At 56.3% G+C, this 6,973-nt stretch overlaps 1 non-coding gene across 1 annotated transcript; it reads right to left on the reverse strand.

The window, feature by feature from the left end:
* Window positions 1-259: 259 nt before the first annotated feature.
* TRNAQ-UUG (transfer RNA glutamine (anticodon UUG)) lies at window positions 260-331 on the reverse strand. Its single transcript has one exon. It is a non-coding gene; the product is annotated as a tRNA-Gln (tRNA).
* Between the last annotated feature and the right edge of the window lie 6,642 nt (window positions 332-6,973).

The following is a 6,973-nucleotide window of genomic DNA, read 5'->3' on the forward strand; positions in this document are numbered from 1 at the left end:
AAGCCCTGAATATTAATCCCAGCCCTGGCACTCCTTTCTTCAAGTGCCATGTGGGCCAGAGGAAAAGTGTGTTAGGAAGCAAAAGGGCCAAGCTTGTGAACATCACATGAATCCCAACCATCAGGGTAGCAAGTTCAAGAGCCCTCACCCATTGTGGCCATCCCAGCCAAAGACTCACCCAGCAGGAGGGGAAAGATTCATTCTTCCGCAGCTGGAGACAAGGAAGTTGAGCTCTGGGGCTTTACCACAAGCCGAAACAAGGTCCCACTGAGATTTGAACTCAGATTGCAGGATTCAAAGTCCTGAGTGCTGCCGATTACACCATGGGACCAGCTCATATTGCTCTTTCTGCACATTGGTGACCCTCATCGGATTGGCTTGTGTAAGGGGGCTCTTGGCCCTTTACTAAAACTTAGTGTGTGTGGGAAGGGGTTGGTTGGCTAGTTCCCAGCACCAATAGAGGGGGGAAGGATCAATGGGAAATCAAGACCCTGAAACTGGCAGTCCCCAGGGACAATGGGGAGAGGCCAAAGCTCCAAGTTAGCTGCACTGACAGGCCAGGCAGTGTAATGAGGGAGCAGTTAAGAAGAGGTTCCAGCCCTGAAGGGAGCAGGACTTTCAGCACAACAGGAAAACAACCACCAATGGACTCAAACCCTCAACCTTCTAATCCACAGTTGGATTCCTTAACCATTAGGCCACATGGGGCAGCCAAGGGGAAGAGGTGGCATGTTGGGCTCTTCAGCTGCAATTTGGCAGCGGGTCCCTTGGTCCCTCTCAGAGGGAACGACCTGCCACCAAATTGCCGGGGAAGAAAAAGGCGATGCAGTGGAGCTGCCGCCAATTGCAATCGTGGGTGTTTTTTTTTTCCCTGCCTCTTGGGATGGCAAAAACCCTGGAGCCAGCCCTGGCCCCAGCACACGTCACAGCCCCAGCACACGTTATAGCACGTCACAGCCTGGGGCAGGGAGATATTGGGGGAGGGGATGGGATGAGAATGGGGGAGGGAGAAACCCAGCCCCATAGACCCATAGGAGAGGGAGATATTGGGGGTGGGGATGGGGGGAGGGAAAGACGCAGCCCCATAGACCCGTAGGGGCAGGGGATATTGGGGTCAGGAGGAGACAAGAGGGGGCTGGCAGAGACCCAGCCTGGGATGCAGGGGAAAGGGGGTGGAGTGGAGGGAGCTGAGGGACAGAAGAGACACATGTGGAGTGGTGAAATGTTGGTCCAAGGAAACTGAGTCACTCCCAGGACATGCTGAGAAGTGGGGGAGCACAGGGGCCGGGAGAGAGACCCAGCCCCACAGAGCCCAAGAAGGATTTTGGGGGCAGGGGAGGGGATGGAGGGATGAGAGACCCAGGCCCATAGACCTCCCCTGGCTCCCAAGTTTGGGGGGAGGGAGGAACTGCCCCACAGCACTCGCTGGCGGTGTGGCTGGGAACCAGGGGAGTGGAGCAGGCTGGGTCTGGGTCACTCCACTTACCATGCAGTGAGTGCAGGGATGGGGGCCATGGGGAAGAGCCGGGCAGTCCCCCCTGCATCAGCTCCCCACCCCATTCACCTCCACTCCGCCTTCTCCCCTGAGCACGCTGGTGCTGCTCCACTTCTCCGGCCTCCCAGGCTTGCGGTGCTAATCAGCTGTTTAGTGAGACAAGCCTGGGAGGGGAGGAGAATTAGAGTGGGGGCAGCGTGCTCAGGGAGAAGACGGGGCAGAGATGAGCTGGGACAGGAAGCGGTTCCCCTGCATGCCCCTGCCGCTGTTACTTGCTGCGGGCAGCCCTCTCCCCACACACCCCCAGCCCCCTGCCCCAGCTCACAACCACTGCACTGCCTCGCCTGAGTGCGCTTTTTGGTTCCCCCAACCACTTGGCACCCTAAGTGGCCGACTAGTTCGCCTAGTGGTTGCACCGACCCTGGCCGCTGCCTATCAGCAGGATTCCTCCTCCTCCTCAGTGAGACTAAATCTCTGCACCTAGATAGCCGGTCCGTCCACTGCACCACAATCCCCCATGCCTGAGTCTCCCTGCCAAAGCCCTGAACTTGGCTCCAGTTAATTAAATCTCACATCTCACTGGGAACTCGACTTCCTGCACCCAGAGAGTCTCAGCCCCCCTCAGTAGCTGACCTGAGAAACACAGTGTCTGCATAAGCAGCAAAGAATCATGTGGCACCTTATAAACTAACAGACGTATTGGAGCATGAGCTTTCGTGGGTGAATCCCCACTTCATTGGGTGTATCAGTGTCTGCCTTTTCCAAAGAAGTGTCTGGAGGGTCTTCTCTTGTGTGACCACATGGCCTAATGGCTAAGGCATCTGACTTCGGATCAGGCGATTGAGGGTTTGACTCCCTTCGTGTTTGTGCTTGTGCAGCTTTACCTTTGAGCTAAAAGTCCTGCTCCCTTCAGGGCTGGAACCTCTTCTTGGCTGCTCAGGCCAATGCTCTGGCTTCAGCTAGAGCCCCAGGAAGGAGTTGGGGGTTGGGAGTCACAAAGGCTGGGGCAGGAGCCCCAGGTGCTTCCAGTCTAGCCTTTGTCCTTCCTGACTTGCTAAAGAAAATGGGCAGCTGCGCAGGCTAGTGTGTAGAGCAGTTTCCCTCTTCCAAATGTGCGCCTGTCCCTGTGTTTGAGGGGGTTTGCTACATGGAGCCTGGGTGTTTCTCTGCTTCTCGCCAGCTGGAGAAAAGCCTCTTGGGGTAAAATCTCCTGCCCCGCTGCAAAAGTGAGCACCTTGAGTGGGAAGGGTAAGAGGTCCCACCAGGGGGGCTGGCCCTGCCTTCCTACCATCTTCGATAATGGTCACAGAGCATCAGCAGCCACCCTGCATGCTGGTCTATGGGTGACCTTCAGTGGGTGTTTGGCATGGCAGGGAGCAGGCTGGCTGGGTGCTTTTGTGCCTGTCTGAAGGCCACACATAGGCATGGTCCTGCCCTCCTCTTGCCCTGTCCTCGGTTGTTGTGTGGCTTTTAAGCCTTCCCTTGGAGCTGTCAGTGCCAGCCACCTCTGCTCTAGGTGCCCAGAGGAGGAGAGGTGTTCTGGGCTCCAGCCTGGGAAGCCTGGCCCTGGCACTCCTTCCTTTAAATGCCATGTGGGCAAGAGGAAGAGCTGCAGCTACGAGGACCAAAGTTGTGGACATCAGATTAAGCAGCAGGAAACCCAACCATCAGGTCAACCCGCAGGAATCTCTAGCCAGACTGTTAAATTCTAAGACCCCACCCTATAGCAGCCAGCTGGATCAAAGACCCATCTCCAATGGGCATCAGTGACCTAGGAGGAGGAGAAAAAGACCTTGCTGAAGTTCACCCAGGTAGAGGGTAACCATATACATTGAGCTCCAAGGCTTTGCAGCAAACCACACTATCTCCAGGAGGTCCCACTGAGATTTGAACTCCAATTCCAGGATTCAAAGTCTTGAGTGCTGCCCATTACACCATGGAACCTGCTGCTAGTTTGTCTTCTAGACCCCTGTGTCTCTCGGCTGGTTAGTTTGCACTTTGCACTTATTGCTTCCCACCAGCGGCTTCCTCTCGCAGGACTCTCTCTCCTCCTCCAGCGACTGTTGTCCTGCACTATGGGATTCGCGGGTCCTGCCCTGAGTCCACACATCCCCCTGCTTGGTCTCCATTCCCTGAAGGCTGCAAAAATGTCAGGGGAGGCCTCCTCTCCCTTCACTCGGTGCTCCCGCTCATATCGGCCAGCTGCAGCCTTATCTCCTGGAACTCGGGCAGCTGTCACTTGATCCGGTTGTACAGTCACAGGGTGACTGGCTCCCCAGCCTGGATGCTCTTGTGGAAATCCCACAGGCAACACTGCAGAACTTGGCACCATTAGTCTCTTTGATATTACGGTGTTTGCCTGACTGCTGGAACAAAGCCCCCAACTCCTCCCTCACCGACTCCCGTCAATCCCTCTGGTTGCCATAGAACCCTCTGATGCTTTCCCGTTCTGCCAACAACGCCAGGCTTTGCCCCTCTGCTCCTTTATCTTGCAAGCTCTGGATGTTCAGCTTCCAATATCCTCTGCCCTGGGTCGGGGACAGGGGCAGCTCCAGGCACCAGTGCAGCAAGCGCATTCCTGGGACGGCAAGCTGCGGGGAACGGCCTGCCAGTCACTGTGAGGGTGGCAGTCAGGCTGCCTTCAGCAGCATGCCTGCAGGAGGTCCTCTGGTAATGAGGATTAGGTGACATGCCTGCGGGAGGTCCTCTGGTAATGCGGATTAGGTGGCATACCTGCGGGAGCTCTGCCAGTCCCGCGGTTTCAGTGGCAATTCGGCAGCCGGTACACTGAAGGAGCAGGACTGGCAGACCTCCTGTAGGCATGCTACCGAATCCGCGTTACCAGAGGACGTCCCACAGGCATGCCACTGAAGGCTGCCTGACTGCCGTGCTTGGAGCGGCAAAATACATAGAGCCGCCCCTGGTCAGGGAATTGTCCACACTGAGCACATGGTGAAAGTGGCATGATCCGAACAGTCCATAGGCACCACCCTGCACTAGGCTGTCGACGTGCTCTCCTTCACATAAATCCGGTCAGTGCGACTCCTGGCCCATCCCCGCAAAAGGTGAACCCCCTCTGGGGCTGGTGTGAGCGCCTCTAAGTCGACCTCACTACAGACCTGCGCCAGGTACTGCTCAGTGTAAAAACGTTTCCTCTGACAGTCAGGAAAACAGGACCAGCGATCCTCAGGCCGGCTGACACAATTCAAATCCCCCCAACACCAAACAGTCCAGAGGAAGGGAGCCAGTTCCTTCCACTGATCTTTCCATTCATGTCTTAACTGGGGACCATACACACTAATATAGCCGTAACCAGTGCTGCAGAGCACAAAGTCCAGCAGTAATGCCCTCCCTGGTCGGAGCTCCAGCCCCTTCTGTACTCACACCGCGAACGTGAAGAGCAAGACTCCAACCCCATCATTCTTCCCTGGCCTGGAGGACCAGAGAGATTGGCCCTTCTTGCAATCATCCTCTGCCTATCAATCTACCATAAACTCATGAATGTGCATTTTCCCAACACCCACCATGTCCAAGTCCAGCTTCTCTAAGGCACTGAACATCAAGGGTTTCCTCCTGGGCCCCCAAATCCCTTCCACCTTTCACACAGCTCTTTTCACAGATGAAAGGTAGAGGGGAAAAAAGAGGTTCTCCTCGCGCACCGATTTTGACAGGTTTTCCTCCTAATCAGCAAGTGGATTAAGCACGTCTTCAGGGGGGTTTGGCATGGCAGGGAGCAGGCTGGCCGGGTGTCTTTGTGGCTGTCTGCTGGCTACGCATAGGCATGGTCCTCCCCTCCTCTGGCCGTGACCTCAGTTGCTCTGTAGATTTTGAGCCTTTCCTTGGAGCTGTCAGCACCAGCCACCTCTGCTCTAGGTGCCCAGAGGAGGAGAGATATGCTGGGCTCCAGCCTGGGGCTCTTCCTCCCTCCTGCCTAGCCCGGACTATCAAGCCTGGCCCTGGCCCTCCTTTATTCAAGCACCATGTGGGGAAGAGGAAAAGTGTGGCAGGAAGCACAAGGGCCAAACTTTTGGGCCCCATGTGAGGCAGCAAGAATCCCAACTACCTGGTCAAACCACAGGACTGCAGGCATCAGCAACCAGGGTAGCAAGTTCTAGAGCCCCAACCAATTTTGGCCACCACAACCCAAAACCCAGCCCTAGTGGACAAGTCACCCAGCAGGAGCAGAAAGATCTGCTCTTGCACAGCTGGAAACAAGGAAGTTGAGCACTGTGAGTCCAGGGCTTTACCGCAAGCCAACACAAGGTCCCACTAAGATTTGAACTCAGATGGAACGACTCAGAGTCCTGAGCGTTGCCCATTACACCATGGGACCAGCTTGAGCTGCTTTCTCTGCACAGTGGTGACCCTCACGGGGCTGGCTCATGTAAGGGACTGTTGGCCCCTTACTAAAACTTAGTGGGGTTTTGGTTGGCTAGTTCCCAGTCTCAACTGATGGGGGAAGGGCCAATGGGAAAAGAGGACCCAGAGACTGACAGTCCCCAGGGGCAATGGGGAGAGGCCAAAGCTCCAAGTTAGCCGGACTGACAGGCCAGACAGTGTAATGAGGGAGTCACCAGGCCAGGGGGTCCCATCCTCCATGTGAGCTGGAACTGCCTGGGCCAGAACGGGGTGGAGCTAAGGAGAGAGCAGGAGCCCGAGAAGAGCCGGGGAGCAGAGCTGCACCAGCCAGGGAGAACCAGAGCAGATCTGTGCTGGGAGCCGAGCCGCAGCAGCACGAGCCATAGAAGCTGCCCAGGGAGCAGATCTGTGCTAGGAGAAGAGCTGCAGCAAGCGGAGCCAGAGGAACAGCCCAGGGAGCTGGAGGCAGAGCCGCAGCACCACTGGGGCTGGAGGTGGGTGCAGTGAGCAGTGTGGGAGAGCGAGGGGGACCCTAGGCAGAAGGCCCAGTGCAAGGAGATGCCACCCATCAAGAGATCCCCTACATGGGGGCTGACACTGGGAGCAAGGGGCCTGTCACCTAGAGCATGTGGCCACTGCCAGAGCAAGTGTCCGGCCCGTGGTGTCCCTGCAGCACAGCCAGGGCCTGAGGAGGAGGCCTGGGACATGTGAGGGAGAGACTGTGACCTGCCCTGACCCTCCAGAGACGCTGGTTGTGATCTCCCTGCACCACAGAACAGAGTAACATGTTTTCCTTTAAACTTTCCTTATGTTTTACATTGATTGCTGGGTAATAAATGATGTTTGCTTGAAGCACATGCAGTGAGGAGTGCGTCAGGGAAGTGCCCAGAGTGGAGACACTGTAGTCCTGGTCAAGTGATCATGACAATATTGGGGGTGAAACAGTGATGAGCTGCCAAAATCTTAACAACCGGCTCTCTATAAATATTTCTAATTTAAGGAGGGGGAGCGGGGGAGGGACTGGGGTGGAGGGAGACATACTTGTGGGGCAAGGGGCCCCTACAGGGGCTGGGGAAAATTGCCTCCCCCCAACAGCCCTGGAGCTTGCAGCCCACCAAC

Source organism: Gopherus flavomarginatus (genome assembly GCF_025201925.1).
Source record: "Gopherus flavomarginatus isolate rGopFla2 chromosome 13 unlocalized genomic scaffold, rGopFla2.mat.asm SUPER_13_unloc_1, whole genome shotgun sequence".
Lineage (NCBI taxonomy): Eukaryota > Metazoa > Chordata > Testudines > Testudinidae > Gopherus > Gopherus flavomarginatus.